The sequence below is a fragment of the Acomys minous genome, assembly GCF_964271855.1.
Source record: "Acomys minous genome assembly, chromosome: 10".
NCBI classification, from domain to species: Eukaryota; Metazoa; Chordata; class Mammalia; order Rodentia; family Muridae; genus Acomys; species Acomys minous.
In genome coordinates, this window is record NC_140491.1 from 82,381,633 (window position 1) to 82,407,702 (window position 26,070).

The 26,070-nt window shown below is 38.6% G+C and overlaps 1 long non-coding RNA gene across 1 annotated transcript; it reads left to right on the forward strand.

Moving 5' to 3' along the window:
• Positions 1 to 13,526: 13,526 nt before the first annotated feature.
• Positions 13,527 to 24,537, forward strand: LOC311606688. Its single transcript, XR_014782400.1, has 3 exons — positions 13,527 to 13,581; positions 14,823 to 14,949; positions 24,151 to 24,537. It is a non-coding gene; the product is annotated as an uncharacterized lncRNA (long non-coding RNA).
• Positions 24,538 to 26,070: the final 1,533 nt, after the last annotated feature.

Genomic DNA, 26,070 nt, shown 5'->3' on the forward strand with positions numbered 1-26,070 from the left:
AAAGTAGGTACAGTCAGGACACAAGGAGAAAATTGTATTAGAGAAAATAACTGTGAGAAGGTGACACACTGTAGACCACAGATTCCATTTCTTAATGTGTCCTAAATTTCCTTTCAACATTGGCATAGATGGATTTCTTCTTTTTGTTTCTTTGAAAATAAGGTGGTTGGCTTGTATTAAGGGGCATGCAATAGAAAGATTGTCTCTCTGTGCACACTGGAGTTTCCGTCAGTGCTGGAAGCAGTTAATAGGAGAGCTGCGTGAACTGGGACTGGGTGAAGGAAGAGGGCTTAACATATCTTGTGTTTATCTGTAGAATGCTGGCACAACTGCTTTGCTATGTAAATAGAACGTTTCCTGTGTATTTGTTAGCCAACTTATGTATAGCTGTGATCATGGACTTTAAGTGTTCATCAGTATGTGGCCTTATTGGGCAGCTGTTCTCTTGTTCTAGGAAACTCTGGCATTTGAAGATGTGTCCAGTGCTCAGGCTTAGGAGTCCAGCCTTCAGGTCTGACTTTTATGCAGCATCTCTTTTCACCTTTTTGTAGTGTTTATGACAAGTTTCATGGTGCAGTTAAGGCATACTTGATATACAATCCTTCCTGTGGAGAGGATGTCACTGAGAAACATCTCAGTGTATGCTAAGGGAAGTGCAGTTTGAGTTGATGGAAATCTTCCATAGCAGAATAAAACACAATGGCTTTCTCGATGTCTTCAAAACACACACACACACACACACACACACACACACACACACACACACACACACATTCAGAGCATTCTCAGTCTATTTGTTAAATGGCATTATGATTTGTCTTCACAGAGGCAAGCTGTCGTCTTATTATTTGGCAAAGACTGGGATGGTAATAGCTAGCTATACATGGTTACCAGAAGCTGCCTCATTTTCAGAAAATTAGACTTGAAGGTGTTTGATTTACAGGATTTCTCACAATTTTTTACTTGAAATATCATTTCCAAGAACTCACGGTTGGAATGAAAAATAACATGACATTGATAAATAGAAATGTGCAGAACAAACTATTCATGTTTGTGTGTGTGTGTGTGTGTGTGTGTGTGTGTGTAATAGAGAAAATATTTTTCATAACATATTTTCAAAAGTTTGAGATTTGTCTACACTTTTTTATCTTTACATAATGATTGCATGTGGAACACACACATTTTATACCTTTGCCCTTTTAACAATGGAATGTACATTCTGTCATGAGCCTTAATATTGGCAAGGTGGACTGTATGAGAGATGTCAATTCCAAATGAGAATTGCAACACCTCAAAGTGTTTCTGCAAACTCTTCTTGCTGCCAGTGCTTTTAAGCGTCTATTTCTCTGGACATATATAGGATACAGTAAAAAAGACCATGTCTTTCTGGTATAAGAATGCCATGCTTAAAAATATCATCTGTATGTGTTTTATTTTTATTTCAACCATACGTGCTTTTATAAGTATTTGAAAAGAAAATATTTTAAAGGTTTGAAATAGAAGCAAGGGGCTATGCGAGTTACAACGGCCTCAGGGTAACAGTATCTCATGTACTAATGATTCTTGTGGAACTTAAGTGTCTATTTATATTGTCGTTTAGTTTGGGGGGTTGGTAGAGAAGGAAAGCAGTATGCAGTGTCCAATCTAAGTACCAGTGGAGTGTGAAGAGAGGGGGATGTCCTGGAAACGGTCATCGCCTAGGCATTCCACTGACTCCCTTTCTTATATGAACCTCACAGTCACTGGTGCTTACTTTTTTCCTCTCTTTGTTCGAAGTGAAAAGAGGAGTGTTTTTTATTATATAGAAAGGGAGAAAGTTTATTTTTTGATGAAATGTGTTAAAAAAATTCACATTTGATATGGTTCCTGGGTCACATGGTGTCTGATTGTCATAGGTAATCCTAGATCTCTCTGGAATTCTTTCCCACACAAATAAATGATGGCGCCTTTGAAGAAACAAACAAGCAAGAAACCCACACACATGTGTATCTCTCTGTCATAAACGCAGAATTTAGAGTGTCAGCATCAAGTTTCTGACTTTAAAGGGGTGGCCACAGCATCTAGGAGAGTTATAAGTGACAACACAAGACTAAACTTGGGCAGGGAACATCATTACTGAAGCCAGAACTATGGAACATGAATAAAGGGCAGTGTGAACAGATGAGAAACGCTATTAAGCCGTTGTGCCAGTGAGATATTTTTATCCATATTGCTTATTCACATAGTGTACCAGCAAATTAGTTTTGTAAGAGATGCTGTGTGAAATAAAACAGTTTCCTTTATCTCTATATGTCTTACTAAAATACAGAAAAAGATTATACTAGCCGAGCACATAGATTTGTTTTAACATTGTCCCAAATTTGAAAAAGGACAGAGAACTTACAACATTTCAGATGCCACATATTCTTTGGGAGTGAGTAGAAGACACCTAAGCAAAGATTAAAAAGAAAAATTTGGAGATATTAATTGAAAAATTATTAGTTCTTAAAAGGCAGGGGCAAAAATAAAAGCAGCTGCATTCTGCAGTCTCCTGTCTGCTCTTACCCACACATCCATTTCTTGCCTTATGCAATTACATAGAAGAGAAGGGGAAAACCATTTCCAGGTGTCTTCACTCAGTTTCTCTGTTTCATAAATACTGAGATATGGCTTTACTACTGACAGGGGACAGAGGAAGGGATTCTCATCTGTTCTGATCCTCAGTTACAAATATAGTCACAAAATAGTGTAAAATAGTCCTTTTGAGTTCCAGATTTGTGACTAGGGGGGAAAAATGGGCATTTCTTTCTCCCTTTGCTTGAAAATCAAGTCCACCCTGTCTGAACCACATAAATAGAACAATTTTCCCTCTGTGAACTGCTTGATGAGGCTGTGGCCAGATTCATATAAATGTCATAAAAACAGAGTACAGAATGGATTATTTTATGATTAAGATCTGTATGGATCTTTGTATGAATGCAACGTGCTTTGGCAGGCTTCTGCCGCACGCACACTAGTTTTAGTGTGTGTGGTGGAAAAAATGGCCCGCCACACTGTCACTTTAATGTCTTTTTGAAAAGGAACAAAAAATAAAAAAATCGCTGGGCTCCACCAAAGGTTACAGCAATTGTACAAGGTTTGGTGTGCTAACCAGCACAGTGTGTCTTCGACTTCTCATAGGATAGCAATGCGAATAGATTCAATAAAGTGCCACAATATTTCTCAGTGCTTTGTCATGCAATGACACATTGACATCTAATTGTATGTGCAAGGTGAAACTTTCCTGTTCTCTAATTTATGTAATAAGATTCATTTTCCCCCGGTATCTTTGTGTCACTGAGCTGAAATCTTCCTTTCTTTGGATTTTTCTTTTTAGTGAAATCTTCTGGGGGAAAGAGAGGCTTCATTCAGATTTTTTTTTTGAAACACCAGACAAGCTGCTATCAGTATATGGGTGCCAAGATGGTCCTTTAATAAAGAATTGTGGTTTTAGAATTTCAACCAAAGGATTAGTGTAGTAAAGTGAATAATAGCATCCAGGCAGTGGTGAAGATGATGATCAGAGTTGGTGAAAGAAAGATTATTGATCATCTGGCTCTATCAGCCACAAACAGGGAGGAGGAAAACAAAAGGGAGGAAAAGGAGATTAAAGAAACAAAATATGGTTTGGTATGCCAGCTGATTCTGTTGCTAATTATAAGTCTTTGGCAAGAAGCCTTTAGCTATTACAGTAACACTGCACTTATCTGGTGGTCAGATTTCTAGCAATCTTTAGCAGTCAAACACAGCAGAAGTCCTGAAATTGTACCTCTCAAAGCACTGACCAGATGGGAAGACCTTCCTTTGCTAGAGGTGTTTCGCCAGCTCTTGGAAAGTTGATTAGTTTTGTATATAGCTTAAGATAGCTAGTCTATCTTCTTGTCTGGCATTTCAGGCTACTTCAAATCCTTCTCCAGGCTGCAATTGGGATGCCAGTCAAAAATGAACAGTGAACTAAAGGAAGGCTGTGCAGGACAGTAGGCTATAAAATATTAATAAATACATGTGCATACCTCTTAACCACCAATAAGCTTTTACAGAAGTAAACAGTTTAATTGCCTTGTGTTTTTTGTTGTGAAATGCAAAAAGTCTTCCTGGGATGGGGCCACTGGACTATGACCTAAATGGAAATCTGAGATGAAGGGGAACAGAGTTTCAGGAAGGCTTGAGGTCCTGGAAAGGAGATGTCAATCAAAGACAATGTGATTGAAGTAGTAAATATACATCAAAACAGAGGATCCCAAAGGCCATGAGTTTGAACCTTATGTAGGCGATGGGCATGAATGGAACGAAATTTTGATCAGTAGAGTTAGGACGTCATAGATACTTTGTGGTACATGGAGGACCAAGAAAGCCACCGAGATTCTTGGCTTGTTTGACTCTATTAATGGCAATGTGATGAATGACATGGAAGACAAGACAGAAAGCTGAGAGTAGAGACGATGGTGCATTTGGAGCACTCTTTGTGTGAGCATCGAGTAGATGGCTAGCCTGCTGTGAGGACGCCCAAGACCGTGGACCATCAGGGAGAGTCAGAGTCAACTAAGTAGAGGTAAGGGCAATAGTTGAAGGTAGAGCTTGGGTAGGGTTGTTAATAGATGCAATGCAAAGAGTTAAAGAATGAGAAATATGTACGGGTCCTTGGAATTCAATTTAGTGGGAAAGTGTGGCCAGTGACGTGGAAAGTTACAGTTTGAAATGTGATCATGAATAACGAGAACCATAGCACTGTGGGGAGGGAAGGGTACATAGGAACAGAGGAACAAAACCAAAACCAACCAACCCACCAGCCAACCAACCAACCACTACCACCACCAAAAACCCTACCATGCATCAATTACTGTGTTGCCAGCCTTCATGTTAGAGTGATCCCCTCATCCTAACTTTATGAAGAAAGGAACTGACATCCAGCTGGGATTAGATGATGTGTCCTAGTTAGCACAGCTAGTGAGCAAACAGCTGCTCAGACATTCTTCATGCTGCTTCTAGGCCTAGGTTAGTAGTCAGCTGGCTTTCTTTCCGTCAGTACTACTTACATTCACAAAAGGAATATAGATGAAAAGCATCCATAAGTCAGTGTCAAGGGAAGTCTATTCTGCAGAAAACCTTACACTGCTCTTGTTAAGCCCATATTTTATAAGAAAGTTAAATTTGTTTGCTGATTGTGATCTCTCATTGTCAAAATGGACTTGGTAGTATCAGTCAATACTTGCCTAATGTGTTCCTGACACATGCGAAAATATCACGAGTAACCACTGATATTTTTAAAGTAATAATGATACAACAGTAATCTTAAATAGGATTAGGCCTCCTCATCCAGACAAAAATGAGCCACAGCACACAGGTTGTAGCCCATGTTTTAAAGTTCACATGGTGAACTTTTTCAGTGATTCACTCAATAGCATACCACTCATATTGAGATTATAATATTCCATACAGAGCTGGGATAATCTATAGTTTATGTCACACTTGCTACTTTTTTTTTTAATTTTGAGACTAGTAGTCATCTAACTTGGGTCTCTCTTAGCCTTTTAGATTTCATATAGTTTCCTCAATTTATTTCCTTTGAAGTTCTCTTTTACTAGCTTCACCATCCTTGTTCACTCCTGTTATGCTCTTCAGTGCATTTTTTTTTCTAACAGTCTGTGAGAATTCCATGTATCCTCACTAAGAGCAGCAGTCCTCAACGTATAAATTCAAGAACTTGTAAAACAATCTCCTTTCTACAGTTGTGTGCTGTCAGTCACTTCTCCTTTTCCTGTTGCTTGTTTATCTGTTGTTAGCTGACCAACAGAGACCAAGATGAAGACTGCAAGACTCAGAAGTGGATTGTCAAAGCCAATAATAACAATGCAGAAGGGGACTATCACCAAGCCAAGCTGCCAGCAGAGGGGCCGTGCTTCCCATCTTGATAGCATCTTAGATGGACCCATTGAAAACATGGATATTAACTGTAACTATAACTCTGAACTTGTTTTATTTAAAGAAAAACCATCTGATTATATAGAAAGTGAAGGAGTGTGTGTATTTGTGAAGAGGAAAGGAGGATCATTTGCACGACTCTTACTGAGTACTTCCTTCTTCTCTTTTTCTCTTTCCTCTCTTTCTCTCTCCCTCTCTCCCTCTTTTTCTTCCTCCCACTCCTCTCTCTTTCCTCCCTCCCTTCCTCTCTCCCTTGAGGGGTCATTTCATCCTTCTCTCTTTACTTCTGTCCCTCCCTCCCTCCCTCCCTTCCTCTCTTTCCTTCCTTCTTCCCTCCCTCCTTCCCTTCTTTGCTTCCTCTCTTCCTCCCTCCCTCCTTCCCTCCCTCCCTCCCTCCCTCCCTCCCTTCCTTCCTTCCTTCTTTCTTTTGTTTATAAAGCTCTTGTGGTGGTCAGAGAACAACCTTCTACTATATTTGAGAAAGGCTCTCTTTTGTTCACTGCTAGCCGGCCCACAAACTCCTGGTAATTCCTTTGTTTTTGCTTCCATTTCCTACTCAGGGTCCTCCTGCATTCACCCTTTACGTCAAATGTTTTCAGTTTGATTTGTGGGTTAAACATGGGAATGGATAAAGGGGCATGTGATGAAAAATAAATGTAGTAAGACGGAAAGTGTTTTACTTTTGGGCTGAATACAAGTATGTGCTTTTCCGGTGGCAAAGTATAGCAAGGCAGATGTGTCAGCCAGAATTCTTATATTTGAATCCACCTCTGCTAAAGGCACTTCTACAATTTATGAACATGATCTGAAACTTGACTCATAACCCAAATCTCAGTTTGAAACAGCCATGCAGATTCTGAAAGAGAAATAGCACTGTTTTTATTAATCTTCCTTTCAACGTTTTTTATTCAGACAATGGGACTTTAGAAAAAGATTATATAGATGCTTTTCCAATGAAGCTTTTCTTTAATTATTTTGCCTACCCCAAATTTCTTGTATTCCTTTTCTTCTTTTTAGATACTATTTGGAAAACTAAAGGTAATTTGGGATACCTATTTTTGGAGTAGGTAGTCATGTTTACCCTGGTTGATTGGACATAAAGGCATTTAGATATCAATTATTACATAACATCTATAATTAATCATTGATTCATGTTATATGATTCTATTTCTAATAATGCACGTTTTTATATTTCAGTAACCTTTGTCTGGTCAGTACTTACTAAATTTTAATGGGAAATGCTTAGCATGTTCTGAGAAACATGTTTTGTCCATGGTAGAAAGAATAGCATTGAATAGAGTGGGCTGGATACTGTTACTTAGATGATACCGAGATCTCCTGAGGATTGCTTCAGTATGTGACTATGCTGGCTAGTTTCACGTTATCCTCATACAAGCTATAGGGAGGAAATCTCAATTGAGAAAATGCCTTCGTAAGATCTAGCTGTAATGTAATTTCTTAATTAGTGGTTGGTAGGCAAGGGTCCATCCCATTTCAGGTGAGTTGGTAGGCCTGGAATCTATGAGAACAAAGGCTAAGCAAGCCATGATGAGAAAGCCAATAAGTTGAGTTCCTCCATGGGCCTCTGCACAACCACCTGCTTCCAGACTCTTGCCCTGCTTGAGTTCCTGTCCTGATTTCTTTCAGTGAGAGAATATGACTTGGAAACGTAAGAAAAATAAACCCTTTCCTCCACAATTTGCTTTTGTTCATAGTGTTTCATCACAGCAGTAGAAACCCTAACCAAGACAAGTTGGTACCAGGAGGGGGATATTTGTTGTCACAGACCTGACCATGTTATTTTTGGGAGGATTGTGGAAGTACTTTGGAACTTTGGGCTAGAAAAGCCACCGAGAGCCCAAATGAGCTGTTCTGTAGAAGCTTAGGAGATGCAAATGTTGAGAGAAGTACAGATGATGGGTTGTGAAGTTTCATAGGGGAAAAAAGAGTCTACCTGGTTATTAGAGCTAAGAATCTATGGTTCTAGTTAGCTAACGGTGAGTAACTGGCTGTGATTAATAAAATACCGGATCTATTTAAGTGAATCCTTTGTTTTGCTGTAGTAATAGAGACCAGTCAGTCAGCTGGGGCAGTAGAATCAACCAGACCGTAGCTGACCTTGGCAGTGTAAGAGTCACCCAGTTGGTACTGGTTTCGAAGGCATGAAGAGGTCATGAAGAGTCGCTGAGCCTTGGCATTTTGTGGCAGGGCTGGAGTCCCGGAGAAGAGCCAAGAAGATTCTATTGGAAAAATTACAGACCAGTTTCAGGAGAAGACCCTAGTATTTGGGGGATGCCAGGACTATGGCATGGAAACCAAGAGCAGCAGGTGTACACTGGATCCAGCCTGAATCTAGAAGATATTCTATGTGTACTGCAGAGAGTGGAGCCAGAGAAGTGGTCCAGGCTCTGTGCAGGAGCCTAGAACATTCTGAATGTATCCCAGAAAATCCTGAATATACCCCAGAAGATCCTGAATGTATCTCAGGTAATTGGACGTTGAATAACTTACACTTTCAGAATTTCCCTTTGCATTGTTCAGTCCACGACTGTACCTTGGCTCTTCCTTCTTGAAATAAGAAGGCATTTAACTGATTTTTTATTTTACAGGATTCCACAAGTGAGAGACTTCGAACTTTTAAAGAGATTTTGAATATTTTACAAAAAACATTGAGTTTTAAGAGAGTCATAATAATTTTTAAAGAGACTGAATTTTTATGTGTTTGAATTTTTAAACGCTGTAGGACTTCCAAATTTTGGAATGCTTATATTGTAATGTTTATATTCATGTGCAATCTTGGGGATGAACAAGAATAGAAAGGTTGTGGATTACTAGTGACAAAGGTCAACTTGTGTGTCTAGTTGATAAGGGGGCCAATTGTGCTTGCTAGTTTTATGTCAACTTGACAAAAGTTAGGGTTATCTGAAAAGAGGGAACCTCAATTGAGAAAAATGCCGCCATAAGATCCAGGTGCAGGACATTCTCTTAATTAGTGATTGATTAGGGGCTAGCTCACTGTAAGTAGTGATGAACTTTGATGTGGAAACATAAGCCAAGTAAACCCTTTCTTCCCTAAGTTGTTTTTAGTCATGGTGTTTCATCACAGCAATAGAAACTATAGTCAAGACAGTAGCAGAATATTTCTTACTTAGTAGATGATCTAACTGGGCCCCAGGGGAGTCAAGCATCTGAATATGTAATTGGGATCCAGGGCTCTTGACTTCTAGTGTTATGACATACTGTTTTTCTTTTTGGTTTTTGTTTCATTTGATGACATAAATATGCATCTATCTAAAAATGCTCAATATAAAGTTTTCATATATCAAATGGTATTTTAGAACCAGAAATCCTACAATACTCATTTTACTGAGGAAGTAAAGGTAACATTTTACTCTAAATTTGATATAAAAATGAGGTTGTTTCATGTTAGCAATGAGGAGTTGTTCATCACCCTCGTGCTGTGATGTGGCCTCTGGATGGCTCGTTTTCCTTGTTTCTGTTTTGATTTTAAATCATTATTTAAATCAGCACTTTGACGAAGCCACATGTCTTCAGGATATCTTTAAGGCATGATTCCATTAGCAGATTTAGAGGTGGTCCGAAATTGCAGCTTATCCTGAAGTTGTAACTTTGAGGGTCTGGCTCTGTTTCCCCAGGATAAAACACGAGTTTCAGTGCATACTGGCTCACGTTTAGCATTCAAAATAAGTGAACAAATTAAAAAATTCATCCACTTGAATTTTTGTTTTTTGCAAAGGTTAAATAGTTGTGCCCAGTGCAAGCTAGACTCATCTGAGAGGAGGTCAAGAAAGCCAACTGAGAAAATACCGCTATAAGCTCAGGCTTTAGGCAAGTCTGCAGAGATTTTCTCAATTAGTGGCTGATAAGAGTGGAGGTTGAGCATTGTGGGTAAGAGCATCCCGGAAGTAGAAGTCCTGGGATCTACAAGAAAGCAGCTAGCAAGCCGTGAAGAAGAAGCCAGTAAACAGCAATCCTCTATGACCTTTGCATCAGCTCCAGCTTCTAGATTTTCACCGTGTTTGAGATCCTGTTTTGTTGCTCTCAGTGCACTGTTTTGTAAGTCAAATAGCCCCTTCTCCACCCCAAGTGTTTTTGGTCATTTTTCATCAAAGCAATGACAACCCTAATTAAGAGAGTAATCAATAGAAGAAAATGCACATTTTTGAGGTTTTTACTTTGGGTTATAATACCAACAAGATTTGGCTTCAGTAACATCATTTACTTTCACATGTACATGATATCAAAATGATTGGGTAGAATAAGTAGAAAATATAAATAAGTGTTCCTGCCTATTTACAGTGTGGAAACAACTTTGATTAATATGCTGAGTGGTGTTATGTAAAATGAAAATATTGAATGGTATGTATGATTTAGGTTGGATTAATATCCTGAAGCTATATTTTTCGTCACACACTGGGGACATGAATTATTTTGTACATTGTAATGATCTACTAGATTTTCAGCTGCTATGATCACTTAATTAGAAAATTTCTTAGAAGGTAGAAAACGAGACAAATTGTTTCAGTTCTGCTGAATTTATTTCAGTGATTTTGTGTGCTATGTATTTTCTAAAGTAAGTTTGTGTTACCTCTAAATCCTATTGTTTGTGTTGTTTAGGAAGTATTTTCATTGCCATATAGGTTTCATATGTCACTTTTTATTCTATAATGTATATTTCCACTCAGGATCAGAAATCCATATAAAAACCCATAAATTATAAAAGAAATGTTATAAGCATGTTCACAGTTCTCTGGGCATTATTAATAATAAGTCATGTTATTTTGAGGCTTTTAAAGACATTGTTTGCCAGGACTGACACTGTCATACACTGACATCAGCACTTAAAACATTAATCCTTTCAGTATAATGCAAGGAAGGCATTATGGCTGTTTTGTAGAAAAGGATATTGAAGTGTTGAAAAGATTACATGCTTTGTAAGTATCTTCAGGTGTTATTCTAGACTAGTCTGATGTGGTAAAGTCCTTAATTCACTATAATGTCTGTGCTATAGGTGTGGGGACCTAACTTCTGATGCATTTTAATGCGTCTTAACTCATTGGCTTCTGTGATGGTTTGCATGAGATCTCCCCCATAAGTCGTGGGCATGTGAATATTTGGTTCCAGTTATTGTTATGTTTAGAGAGGCTTAAGAGGTATAGTTTTGCTCTAAGAAAGCTGGCTGAGGGCAGGCTTTGAGGCTTCAGAAGCCACACAACACCCCCCAGTTTGTTTTCTCTGCTTCCTGTCTGTGTGTCAAGATGTAAACTCTCAGCTGTTTCTGTTGTTATGTTTCTGCGTGGTCATCTTGGATGCAAAAGCTCTGGAACTTTATTCCACAAATAAACCCTGCTATAAGTTCCGTAGGATTTTTTAAAAGTACATTTATGTTGTTATTTGTGTGTATGAATGTTTGCTTTCATGTCTCTAGGTGCACCACATACATGCCTGGGGTCCACAGAGGCCAGAACACAGCATGGAGCTGGAGATAAAGGTGGTTGTGAGCTACCGCGTGGTTCTGAGAACGAAATCTGAGTTCTCTCCAGGAGCAGCAAGTATTATTAGCCACCGAGCTATCTCTCCAGTCACTCCCTGTATGACTATTTTTAATGGAACACTTATTATTAAATTCATTATTCAGAATGAAGAAGTTTATTGTTCATGCTTATCACTTATTTTGAACAGACTCACCCACAATTACCCTGGCTTTTGCCATGTTTTTTTCTTCCATGATTCCTTTATTTTCCCAAATTATTCCCCTTATAGTTTTATGGTGTTTTGTTTGCTTGCTTCTAATTTAGTTTTATAACATGGGTTAGTCATGAAATGTTTTCCTTTCTGTATCTACATGGCTTATTTCACTTAACATCATGACACATACCGTTCAGTTTTCTGTAAGTAACCTGACCTTATTTCCTTTTGTGGCTAAGTAATACTTCTTGTATATATACAACAATTTCTTTATCAATTCACCTATTGGTGGGTACTGAGATTAATTCTACAACTTGGCTATTGTGAACAGTGCTATGTTGAACATAAGGATACAGGTTTTTCCACTGCATGTTGCTTTGTACTATTTCAAGTGTATGCCAAGGAGCAGTACAGCTGCAGCATACTGAAGTTCAATGTCCTGGTCTACTTTTCACTGTTGTGATAAAACACTGACCAAAAGCACTTCATCTGACAGCTCCTAGTCTTTCACAGAGTTTCTGTTCAAGGCAGGAGTGTGGAGGAAGAACTGAATCAGAAGCCATGGAGGAGCAGAGAAAGCTTACTGGCTTACACCTCATTGTCTGCCTCCGCTTGCCTACTCATACACCCTGAATTACCTGCCAAGAGCTGGCGACATCAGTGGCCTGTCCTCTATCAACCATTAATCTAAAAATTTACTTATTGGTCACGTGTACATTTTCTTTTGAGAAGTGCTTCTTTAGCTGGGTTTGCCTACTCATTGATACGGCTATTTGCTTTTTGGTATCATTTCAAAAATTATTGCCTTTGAACAACTAGGGCATATTTTCTCCCATACTTTGATTTGGAATGTAGAGTCAACAAATGCATTTCTGTTGCTATTGATTATGTTCAGTTGATAACATTCTCATTTTTTTTTTTGCTTTGGTGCAAAGTCTATAATGATGTTTCATGTGATTCTAATTAAGCACTTTACTCTTATTATGTTAGTGACAAGATAAGTAAGCAAGGTGGTGGAGGAGTGCATGATCCCAGAGTGGTCAGTCAGTTGTCTTCAGTCCTGGCTTGGTTATAAAGCATTTGTTACCTGAGTGCCCCAGGCTGGCTATAGAGCTATCTGGGCATCACTGTCTTTATGTACAAAGAGAGGTGGTCAAGCCTCTCATCCTTAAACCACAAGGGCTAGTGTGAGAACTAGGTTAGCTAAAACATGTGACAGTGACTTAATGCCATACAGCAGTTATATTTATTGTTAATCAAACATGAGAAGAGATAAATAAAATAACCATTTATTTGGCCCAGGCAACCCTTTGGTTCTCTAACTTTCTATTTGTAGCACTAAGTCTATTACCCAGTCCCATCTTGGAGACATTTTATGACCTTTCACCTCTTGCACAAATCCTTGCCAAATGCTCTTCCTATCTGTTCCAAAGTACCTCATGCATAACTGCATTAGTGCATTGCACTGGCAGGATGTTCTATGACTGCCTCTTCTGTTAGAGAGAGCACCTAGAGAGTAGCCACGGTAAGATTTCATTTTTGTGTCTCTCATTCATTGCATAATGGTTGGCCCACTGTAGATGCCTCTGAATGTTTACCAAACCAGTCATAAAGCTTGGAGACACAATGGTGACTAATATGTATTTTAAACAAATATTCTTGCTTAAAACATTGTTCCACTTAGCTGGCTAGTGACTTATAATAAATATGACTTTGTAATTTCTAATTGGAAATTTTCTAATTTTTTAATTAGGTTTGCCAATTTATCTTACATCTAGTAGAAAACCATGAGTGCAATTCTTTTTTTTTTCTAGTATTTCCTAGTGATTTTCTCTTTTCCATTCTTTCCTTTTGCAGAACATGAAAATTCCTTGCAACTTTTTCCTTTCAATGTTCTACTGAGCAGTTTATGGACTGGCAACCTGCCAAATGGTGATCCATTTTCTCAAAAACGTCGTCTGAGACCATGCCAAGCAGGCACACAGGCTTATCTACCGCATCAGAGTACACTCACATAATTCGTGCAAAATTATGTTTGACATTAAATTATAAACCCTTAGCATAATAATAAAAAAATAAATAACCCTCAAAGCAAATTAAAAATATGTTTTCACTGGAGCAGGTTATTAGCACACTGGAAACTTGATCTTAGTCATCAGTCCATGGGCACACTTCCATTTCTGGAGGGGTTTGAAATTTCTGTCTGTGCAGAGAAAAAATTTTCTAATTCATAAAATGAAAATTAGCTAATAATGTAATTTTTTTTCCTCCTGAACTGCTCTGTTGGTGAAAATGTGTCCACTGCTATCACAGAGATGAGTGACTTTTCAAATAAAGCAGTTTGTGTTGCCATACAGAGAAGGGTAATGGGCACTGCTTGGTTTTGCCAAAAGAAAGAGTAGCCAGCTGTGGCTGGCTCATCTCTCACCCTCCCTCCCCCACTCTCTCCCTTTCTGTCCCTCTCTCTTCCTTTCTTCCTTTCTCCTCTCTCCTTGTCCCTTTCTCTCTCTCTCTCTAGCCACTTCTCTTCTCTCTCCTGTTAAAATATTCATTCAAATATCCCTTCTTGGGATGGTAAATTGGTGTAACTTAAAGAGAGCCCAGCGTGAAGAGTGGACCTGTGTGGATTTGTGCATCCTGAAGCCTAGGTTCTTAAAAATAGTAATAAGCAGAACAGGTGTAGATGGCAGAAAGTTCCTCTTGGCCACACCCAGCATTTCAAACTCTGGACATTTTATGTGTCTTCTCAGTTGTCAATACCTCCGTATCACAGAGTTAGATTGTTAGCTTCCTGTGGTCCTAGGGTTACAATTTTAGCATGTGTGCTTGCACATGCTCAGTAAGTACTCTTACAAAGACTGATATTTTGATGTCATTTAAATGGTCACTTCTATGTTCTGATATATAAATCCAGGAATTTGCATTTTACTTAAAGTATGCTGATCCATTGCAGTCCTGGATGAGATTACATTATTTTGTTGGTATTTCTCATTATAACCTATAATAACAATCATGCAATAACAACAAACTTTATCTCCAATGTATTTATTTATAAGGTTTAATTTTAATTGGATTTTGCTTACTCGTAATTAAAATTAGTATTGTTATGTGAAATTATATTTAGACATTTGTGTAAATGTTTCTGACAGATAACTGCTATGCTTTTATGGCAGAATCAAAATGGATATGCCTTCTTTAACTTAGTGAAAAAATAAAACCCAGGCATCAGACAGTCTGTGTCTGTGTGGAAGACACAAGAGGACCATTTTACACAAGATAACATTTCAAAATGATTGCCAGGTAACTTGGAAAATTGTAATGTGTCTGTTCTGCTGCCAAATTTGTCTTAGCACTGGGAATTAATTTTCCAGTGTCTTTTTTGGAAGTAAGAGGTGAATTCATTATTGCAGGCACTGTGATATCTTTGGAAGTCTGGTGTTAGACGGCTTCAGTTGAACATGGAACCAGTAATATAATTGGACTTAGCTCCTTTATCTTTCAAGGGCTCTTTTACATGACAACACAATATACACACTGCTCCAAGGGACACCTTTGGCATGTCTACAATTCTAATTTCTTTCTGCACTCTTGCTCATTGTGAATTCTTGGAACCTGAGCTGGATAGCAGAGTGGGCCTGGGGTGGGGGTGGACACAGAGCCCAGTGACCGAGAGCTTTCCTCAGCAAGTTGGTCTCAGGGGAGCTCAAGGATCATTTGTAACAATTGCCAGAGAGAGTGACTGTTCTCCTCAGCTGTGAAGGCAAAGGCGTTGGTATGAATTTCAGTGGGGACTCCTGACTCCCAAGGGAGTGAATGTGAGCAAGCTCACTGGGAGACGAGGAGGGTTGCTCACATACAGGCCTGTTACAGAGTTGCAGGGTAAGGCTTGCCCTGCAGGGAAGTGTCACACTAAAAGCAGGGGCACAGGTGGATTAAATTTGGCCCAACGGACAAGTTGGGAATGCTGCCAAGGAATAGATGTTCACTGTCACTATCAGGGATCCAGAAGACTACAAAGCGTTGAGCCTTAGTTAAGGGCCTTAAGACAAAATGGAGTGGCAGGTGCCAGCCAGCAGCAGAGCCTTTCTGTCGCAGCACGTCTTTTGCCTTGTCTTCCTGCCTTCTCTCAGTTATCTTGGCTGTATTTGTTGCATTTGCCCTCTTCTTCCTTTTTTCTTTCATCTTTTACAACAAAACCTAATTGATAAGCATGTCGTATTAAAAGTTTATCTGATAATGTTTGTTTGAAGAGGCTAGCGTTCTGTCAGAACTCTTTTCCCCTCTTCTTTCTTCTGGTCAGGGTTGCATAAAAGTCTTCAGAGTAAGGCAGAGGCCATTAAAAATAAAGTAGTAGTTTAAGTAGTACAGATGGCTTTTCTGGGGCGATAGGCTTCCTTGGGTAAGCCTGGGTCAAATCTCCTTGGTTAGGAGTGAACTCTGCATAGGTTTCTGTCTTGGAGTGCCAGATTGGACATATCTCTGCTGGCTGAATTTTATTACCATGCAATAAAATAAAATCCAGGGTACTTAAACTCTTTTTAATGAGGACTACCAAAATATTTTTATTCTGTGGCTCTCCCTTTGTACTCTCCATATTTTAATGAGACTGGGGCAGGGAGAAAGAAACAAAAGTACATTTCAGCCATATCTACATGACATTGATAAGCAATCGGTTCATTTGTCGGGGCTTTCTTTTCTTTTTTAAGTCTCTCCTGCTGAATTGGTCAGATTAACTAGGGTTTACCTCAGAATTATAATGGTTACAGCTAGTTTCAGAAAGAAAACAAAGAGTTTGTGCTCCATTTCTCTTAGTGGCTCTTTCATTTTCTTTTTATTTGGCTATTTGTTTATTTTGACCCCAAAATTCTTTTAATAAAAACAACAAACAAATAAGAACACCCAAGCTGCCAAGGAATAATTTAAAAACAAAACAAAAATGATTAAAAAATAAAGCTCAGTCATTAACTTTTTAAGGTATTGAACAAAATGAGTGGCTATAAACCCATGGCATGGACAGTGCCAGTGCTGAGACAGTAAACTAACATGCTCACACAGAACTGATGTGCTCACTTAGGCAACTGCAGGCAGCAAGCAGTTTTGCTTTTTAAATAGCACGGTATTTACTACATGCATAATTTTTGTTGTTCTTGTTGTTGGCGTTCTCTCTACCAAAAGAATAAAATCAACCAGGGCTTAGAGCAATACCATGGGTAAATCACAGTAAAGCCACTTTAACTGAGTTATTGAATTGGAATGAAAAAAATTGTTTAATGACTCACACTTGACTTTTTGAATGAGAAGCAATATGGTCCCCTCTATGCTTTCTGCATGTAGTTATTTCAAAGTTGCACTAATTTTCTAACAGATAAAGAAAATTACACGTATCTTCTGTAACCAAAACAGCAGAGAACACTGGCTATGTCTCTTGCTAGCATATGGTATTCATCATTAGCAGTAGCAGGAGCAGCCACCTCTTCTGGTAGGCTGGTAGAAAATAGGGCTCCGACTCAGAACTGTCTGCTCGCCATGGCTTTTTCTAGTTAAATTGGTACCACAATCTGTAGGGTTTCATCACTCCATTGGCAGTTTAATATAAACATCTGTTTCCAGTCTTTTATATCCTATCTGAGATTTTTTTTTCAGTCCCTCTGACTTATCTGTCCTTTTCTCTTTCCCCACTTATTTCCCTTGACTTTGAAATAATACCATAGTTTCCAGTGTTTCCTTGATCTTTTACTCAGATGCGTGCATCATAAAACGTACTTAATTACACTTCACTTTTCTTTTGGAGCCTAAGCTGTTTGTTTGTAATTTCTCCCCCCATCTCCCCTCCCCCTGCCCCCCCCCCCCCCCCCCGCGCGCGCCTTAAACTTGATTATAGTCACTGCCTTCACAGCTTAACTTTCCTTGGAAGTAATGTACCAAGATTCCAGATTAGAGTGATGGTCACAATTATCTCCTTGTGACTGTCATCAGTAGCAAACTACAAAGAATCTCATTCAGGCTAAACAGTTTCTGTGTTCACCTATGGAGATGCTACAATCTCAAAGTTCTAGTGCTTAGGACTCATCATGCTACTGTCCTTTCCCGTGAACTTGCAAGGGTTGTTCTTGCATAGTAGTCATCTACTGGAGAAACAAAAACCCCAAATCAAAGAGAGTAGTATCTTCAAACTCAACTATTGGTTAAATATCAGCAAACATCCTGCCTTTGTTATTAAGAGGGAGCTAGTCATGAAGATTGGTCCTATGTAAGTTATGGGAAGAGGGAAATGGCAGAATTCTGTAAACAATTGGCAGTCAGGGCTTTGTTCTTTTTGTTCCATTCAGCTTAATATGAGGTGTTACATGTAATGAAATGTGATGAGTGAAGTGTTATTTTCCTATTGGTTACTGTAGCAGTCATTAACAAGTAGGACAGACTAGTACTGAAAATAGAATGCTGTATCCATGACAACACAGGGTTCAGCTTTTCCATTTTCAGCAAATGGGACAGCAGTTACTTAATATTTTCTTGATTTATTAATTTCCATATAAGTTGGGATAACAAGAAGACTTGAGTTGGGCATTTAATAATCTGTGTTAATTAGTTTTTTTAGATGTACCATTTATGTAATGAGTGGGTCTCATGCAATCCTATAGACATTTGTTGAGATTGTGGTATGTTGTAGACACTAAGAGTATTAAATGAGTCAGACACAATCCAGACTTAAAGTTTTCATGGTGTAATCGATGTTGATGTTCTCAAAGTGAGGTCCCTACACAAGACTAGTCTGTATCATAGGAACATGGAAAAAAGCACAGGGTTTCTGGGTTCACATTTGGTTATTGAGCTAAGAGAAAGCCCTCTGATTCTAACAGGCTTCCTACGTAACTACAGGGCCCTTAATATTCAAGAATGTGCAGTCCAAAGAAGGAATAATTATTTTCAACTAAAACTTTTTCTTTGTATCTCAAAAGATTACAGAAATAAAAGCATACCGTCCTCTTAGGGAGTTGTCATTATAGGGAGCTTTACAAGTCCTGTAAATATTTATTCTTTAGGCTACAGCCTAGACTAGGAATATAGGTCAAGGTCCAAGCACATATAACTTATTAAAAGGTTATGAAGTAGGGCTGAGAATGTGGCTCAGTTGGCCCTTACTGAACAACCAGGAAGCCTTTGTTTTGATAGTCAGCAATGAATAAAGGTGAGCATGGAGGTATGATGGCAGCACTCCAGAGTTAGAAGAAGCAGGAGGATCAGAAGCTCAAATTCATCTTCTGCTACATAGTGAGTTCAAGGTCAGCCTGGGATATGTGAGACTGTTTAAAAAGTAAAACAAGCTTGGCATGGTGGTACATTCCTTTAATGCCAGCATTCAGGGAGACAGAGGCAGAGGCAGGCGGACCTCTGTGAGTCAAAGAGTGAGTCAAAGGCTACACAGAGAAGCCCTGTCTTGAAAAAACAAAAGCAAAACAAAAAACAAAACAAAACAAAATCCCTGAAACAACAACCAGTGAAATAAAAAAAAAAGACTCAATTAAAAATTTTCAAAAATTTGCAAGTCTTGCTCCCTCTTTAATCATCCATTTCTTCATGAATATTAAGTAATCATCTTTAAAACATGGTTGTATGTTATAAGCTACTTGAAGAAAAATTGTTCATTTATTTTAAAATCTGATTGCTCATGCACTAGACAAAAATGTTTTGTAAATGTGCAGCACAGATATGAAGACAGATCTTAAAAATAAAATTACTTCACCTTTCCTCATATTTCTTCTATGACAAAATGAAGTTGGAAGTAAGAGGCAGAAAAAGAATGCTCTCTTGGAATATCCCAAAACCCCACATATGACCACATATGTCGGGTAAAGGGACAATAAGGTTGGGGAGAGAGAATAATTTCACAAACACACAGTTGATGGGTAGAATAACTGAATATTCCTGTTGAAAAAATCCCAGCAGATACATACTGTAGTTGTCTAATGGAATCTTTCACAAGTCTGAGGTAAAGCTCAAATACTGTCCCTTCTAAAGAAAAATACAAGTCCCTGACTACAGTCTTTGAATTTCTGCATTTAAGGTTTTTTGGTCCAGTATTATTAATGACAGGTGACATGTGCATGCCATCTCTGTGCACTCTATCTTCTCACCTGGAGTTCCTGCTCTTGAAGGTCAGATTCGTTTCTTATCCATCCCTTGGAGTGAGATGTTAATTCTCAGTGTCCAATATAGGGCCTCCTATAGATATTTGATTCTCCTGACAGCTAACTACTGCTGGTAGATGGCCATGTTATTGGATGTTCACTTACACATCAGTATTTCAACCACACCACTATAGTGTGGGTAGTCATAGTAGAACATCATAGTATTAAAACAATAGCTCTGGGCTGACTATGAGTAGTGAAGCAATGGGAAAGAAGTATTTGTCAGTGTTGAAGAAGAAGTATATATAATGAGGAAGGATTACCTAGCAAAGCAAATAAAACATACCTCCAGAACAGGACACATTTGTTGAATATAAAAATAACTATGAAGTAAATTTGTTTTTGAAAAAGAAAGTCATTCTGGTGATCACATCGTGTATCTATACTCTTCAAATATATATTTGATTTTTATAATGTTTTAATGAGGGAGAATGAGATCAGACTAAATAATCATAAATACATCCAAGTATTAATTATGACTATGATATATCAATAACGTTTAAGTGTTATGGCCTTTCAGTTTTGGAAGAATTTGAACAACTAAAAAGAAGGATTTAAATTCTTTAAACAATGTTTGAGGAAGAAAAGCAGAAGGGTGGAGGTCAGAAATAGGTTCAGATTTTCACTGTGGTTCCTTTAAAAAGCTCTGTTACTCCATAGTATTTAGTGAAAAGTAGTGGCATATTGAAAAATGTCTTCTTTGACGTTCATCCTTCAAGCAACAAAGGATTGGCTCCCAGCACAACCCTGGTACTTTAGCCTCTCCCTTTGTGTCTCCCTCTTCTACCTTCTCACCCGCTCTTCAGAAGCACTGTCTAATATTGGACCAATTAAAACCTATGGAAACAACACACAGTTAAATTAATCAATAAGCTGAATTGAGAAGCTACACTGAAAGGCAGGGCAATCATTTGTTGATATTTAGCGAGTTGGACACTAGGCCTTTGTTTAAATCATATCTGTAAGCTTTAATTACAACAGAATCCAGATTTTTCTAGCAGAATACAATTTCCAGGCTAATTCTGTTGGTTTACTTTAAAATTACATAAATGTAAGTAGGAAATTTTCTTATTAAATGTTATAAAAAAGAAAAAAAAAGGATAAAAAAGCACCGCCCCCCCACTGGGCTACTTCCTGCTCTTTCTAAAGTAGTACAATGTTGCTGCCTATGTTATGTTGTTACTAGGTTGTGTCAAATCAAGAGAATAATTGGACATTAAGATTCATCTCTGAATACATTAATTAGATGATTTCTTTATTTCTGTCTTAGGTTACTAATGATTTCCTCTCCATAACTAAGGGAACTCTGTGAGAACTCGGTATGCTTTGGGGCTTCTCCAGCTACTTTAAGATGATTTGGGGTGGATGCATTTATTCTGGTAACACTACACTCTATATTGAGTTCCAAAATTAAAATTTCAAAAAGAAAGAGTAGTATTTAGATTTCACATGTGTGCCCTTCAGGGGGCTATTTCTTTTCAGATGAAATACGTTCCACTGCAGTGGTACCTATGGAGAGCCCGAGGCCCCAGGAATACTAATGTGCTCATCACTGCCATCCCAGAAGCCACATTCTCCCCAGAGCTGAGTCCCCAAGCATCTTGTCCCTTGCAGGAGACACAGACAGAGTTCTGCACAGCTCTGAGGCCAGGCATCTGGCTGCCTGGTGTGTTCACATCAAGCAGGTTTTCATTGCTGATTGAACCTATACTCTTAGGTTCCCAAGTTTACATTGTGAGAGACATTAAGTCTCTGTTACTAGCTCGTTAACAAAATCATATAAGCTTTCTGAGATAACGATAGAAAACCAGAAGTTACCTCAAGACCATTCCTGTTGGCTCTCCTATGTGCTTTGGTCAGGCCTCTTCATAGGTAATGAGAGTTTCTCAGATCATTTCACAGTATTTCTAATTACTACTATTTATCAGTATTTTATAGGAGCAACATTTTACTTTAAAATGGTAAGGTATCAACATGGAGTTCAGCATTCATAACCATTGAGATGCAATCCAGAGACAATGTCAATCTTACTGTACCCGAGTGTCCCCTGTGTGATGGGCTTTGCCAAAAATTTGATGTCAAGTGACTCTTTAAAATATTTATAATAAAATGGATTTTAAAAATTGCTTTCACTTACTGATTGATAACAGATGACTCTAATTTTAGTTATACAATATGTTTTTAATGCCAATCTCTATCTTTTAATTGAGAAGTATTGTTCACCTATGTTTAAAATCTTTACTGACAATCAAGGACTGCTGCCATTTTGCTGTTAACTTTTTTTATGCTTTTTTTTCTCTTTATTGTTTCCAATTCCTTTATTACTGCTTTCTTTTGTATTTATATTACCTTTTCCCTAAGAAGTCATTTTGGTTCATTTTATATTTGCTTTCTTAAAAAGAAAATATTTATTGAGGATTTCATGTGCATACAATAAAATATCATATCTACCCTCATTTCCCACCTCCATCTCCCCTAAAGATTTCTCTCAACTTCATGCCATCTCCTCCTCCTCCACCTCCTCCTCCTCCTCTTCCTCCTCCTCTTCTTCCTCCTCCTCCTCTTTTTCTTCTTCTTCTTTTTCTTCTTTTTAAGTAACCTACTAAGTCCATGTAGTATTGACCTTTTATGGATAGGTATGGGGCCACCCACTAGAGCATGGGCAACCTATCAGTGGCCAACCAACAGAGAAGAATGGCCTTCCTCCCTTGCATATAGTAATTTCTAATAGGCCCTGGGGCCCTGTAAACTCCTCCTCTCTCTGTGGTGTACTTTTGGCTGGCTTGACCTTGTGAAGGTCTTGTCCAGGTAACTGCTACTGATGTGAGTCTCTGACTGCAAGAAACATTTCATGTCCAGAAGACAGTATTTCCTAACATTTTACCCCTCTCTGCCTCTTAAATTCTTCATTCTTTCTGGTACAAGATGTCCCTGAGTCCTTGTAGAGACTTGTGGGTTGATGGAGATTCCAAGCTAGGGCTAAGTGCTCAAGCCACTATTCTCAGCACTTGGCATGGTTATGAGTATCTGTATTGACTTCTGCCCAGTGCAGAAAGAAGCTTCCCTGGTCAAGGTTGAGAGCATAGCAAATACAGGCCTATGGGTATGAATATAAATGTTCTGAAGGTATTTTGACAACATAGTTATTTAGCAAAGTAACAACGTAGGTTCCTCGCTAGGACCTGTGACTTCCCCAGGCATGGACATTTGACTAGGTGTAAAGCATCAAGCATGAGTCTCTCTGGTGGAACTGGACTCCATTCTGAGTAGAAAGCAGTTGTTTACCTGATAAGGATCATTCTTCCATCGTACACTTGGGTATATCTTGTCTGTCAGGCTAGTGTTGTAGCATGTAGGGTCCAGCAGTGGGTAGGATCATTAACGTCTTTTCTCCCCTATCAATCTGAGTAGCACCGTTTGGATGGATGAATGCTAACTGGGCAACTAAGAAGTGCTCTAGTTGCTTTGAGCTTGACTTCCATGTCTTGTAGGCAAAGTGTGTGGTGTCTTTTGCAACGGATTCTTACCTTACAGTTATGGTAGGCTAATAAGAACAATAGAAATAACTTAAGTTGTTTTGGAAATGTCAGTGACTCCCTGACCATTATGAGTACAGAAATACCCTGTGTCTGGTACTATTATTATTTTTATTTAATAGCCTATGTCTTCTGTTAACATGATTGTTCACCCAAGCATGGTTCCCTCTGTTCAACTTCCTTTATATTTCAAAATTAGTTTATTTATTAGTGGGTTTCCATAAGGTTTTAAAAATACATATTTGATTTTGGTTAAACTACTCCTTATCCTCCCTTCACCTACTCCTATTCTTGCTTAAACATTTAACTCCTAATATTCCCCACCCCATCTTTTTCATGTCAGATTGGATTGCACGATATGGGATGGCTCAGTGGCCTAAGGCACCAGAGTTACATTTCTTCTGCGAAGCATAGTGCTTTATGTGTATGAGTATTCCGTCTGTACTCTGTCCACTATGCATGTGTCTGTGCCCATAGAGGCCAGAAGAGTGTACTAGATCTTCTGGACTGGAGTTCAGTACTGCTGTAAGCTGCTATGCGGGTGCTAGGAATCAAATCTGGGTGGTCTAGAAGACCAGCCAGTCTTCTTAACCACTGAGTCATTTCTCCAGCCCCTATTTATTATTTCAATATAATGCATGAATTAGTTATTTAAGATTTCATACAATATATTTTGATCTATTCACCCCCCATTCCTTCCCTAAGTCCCCCCAGTTCTATTCCTTCCTCACCCTCACTGAACCTCATATTCTCCTTTTTCTGTTTTGTGTTTTTAGTAATCTACGTCGTTCAAATTGTGCTGACCATTTATTCTTGAGGCTGGATCTACCAGGGGAGGCCACTCTTAAAGAAACTGACTCCATGTCCCAGAAGCCACCAGATGCCAAGAGCTCCTCTGTTAGAGGCGGAGCTTCGTGAAGCCCTCCTCTTTCTGTGCTATAATGGTGATGGTCTGGACCTTGTGTAGGCTTCATGCAGGAAACCATAGCTGCTCTGAGCTTGTGGGTATAGTGTTCCTGCCATACCCTGAAGATAATTTGGTCCTCCCTGACATCTGGCGTTTAGTCTTTCCACCCTCTTTCCTTCTGAATCTTGGGGTGGGGAGTGTATAGACACTTGTGGCTGAGCATGCCACTGCTACTTATTCTCTGCTCTTTGATTGGAAGTAAGAATATGGATTCTTTATATTCCTCCAATTTCTAAGAAGGGAACGGAAATGCAGCTGCCACTTTTTGTTGGTAAGTTACAATCTTATATGTGTAGAATATTTTTTGAGTAAACAGAAATGATTCTGGATCAACAGTTCCTCCCTTACAAGTCTTAGTTTTTATGGTATCAGGAACCTGTAGCCAATCATAGTTCATAAATAATGAAAATGGCTATGACAATTAATTAGAGAATAAACAATTTTTATGTTATTGTATTGTACTTGTGGCTCTATTTTTTATTAGTTTTACTGTTCCTAATATCTCAATTAAAATTTTACCATAGGTGTGTAACACTCTTAGAACTATGAAACATAATTGAATGAACCTTATCTGTATGTGTGTATATATACGTATATACGTATATATATATATAGTATATGAATTGTCATATGATCATATTTATATTTGGAAAGAATTCCATCTGCAATATACTTGGCATTGGCAACAGAGGATGGGAGCAAACCAGGTTAATTCTGCAGTATTACCTAACACTAATAATGACATTGATGATAAAAGAAGAGGTAGCTATTCAATTGTTACTTTATTACATACTTAAAGAAGTTTAAACATTGTATTTATCAAGTTTCTACAATATGGCAAATGCTAATTTAGACATTATGAATTAAAAAAAATAAGTGGATTTAAAAGCCTCTCTTTTTTTTTTTTTTTTTTGCAGCAAGTTCCCCATTTGTTGTGACATTTCCAGGTGAGGTCCACTAGCCCGTCACATAACAGCAGTTAATGACAGATGACTCGTCTTCACATTATCGTCTAACTTCAGTCTATGATGCACAGTTCATCATTATTATTCTTTAAGAACTTGCAGAAATATCTAATTTGCATTGGAAACCAGTTTCTAAATATAAATACAAATGAGATGGTATTTACTTTCCTTTTCATAGTTTTTACTTATTTTTTATTTTTCCTATTTATTTATCACTTTACAGCCTGATCCCAGCTGCCTCCTCTCCTCTCCTTTCCTCCCAGTCCCACCCTCATGCCCCTCCCTCTGTTTCCTCCTCTTCTTTTCAGAGGTACTAGCACATCCTGGCACCTCAAATCACAGCAGGACTAAGTGTATCCCTTCCCACTAGAGGCCAGAAAAGGCAGCCCAAATAGGGGAAAGGGATCCAAAGGCAGGCAAGAGAGTCAGAGACAGCCCCTGCTCCCATTGTTAGTGGCTCCTCATGTATACCATAGGGTTTAGGTCCAGCCCATGCATGCACTTTGTTCGGTTCAGTTTCCGTGAAGACCCCACTGGCCCATGTTAGTTGAATCTGTAAGTCTTCTCATAGTGTTCTTGACCCTTCCAGCTCCCCAAATCCTTCATCCCACTCTTCCACAAACTCCTACGACTAGGCTTGTTGTTTGCCTGTGCATCTGTGCATCTGTTCCCATCAGCAACTAGATGAGGCCTCTTAGAAGACAGCTATGCTAAGGTCCTGTCTGCAAGGTTCTTTCATCGTGTCAGGGGTTGGCGCTGTCCTA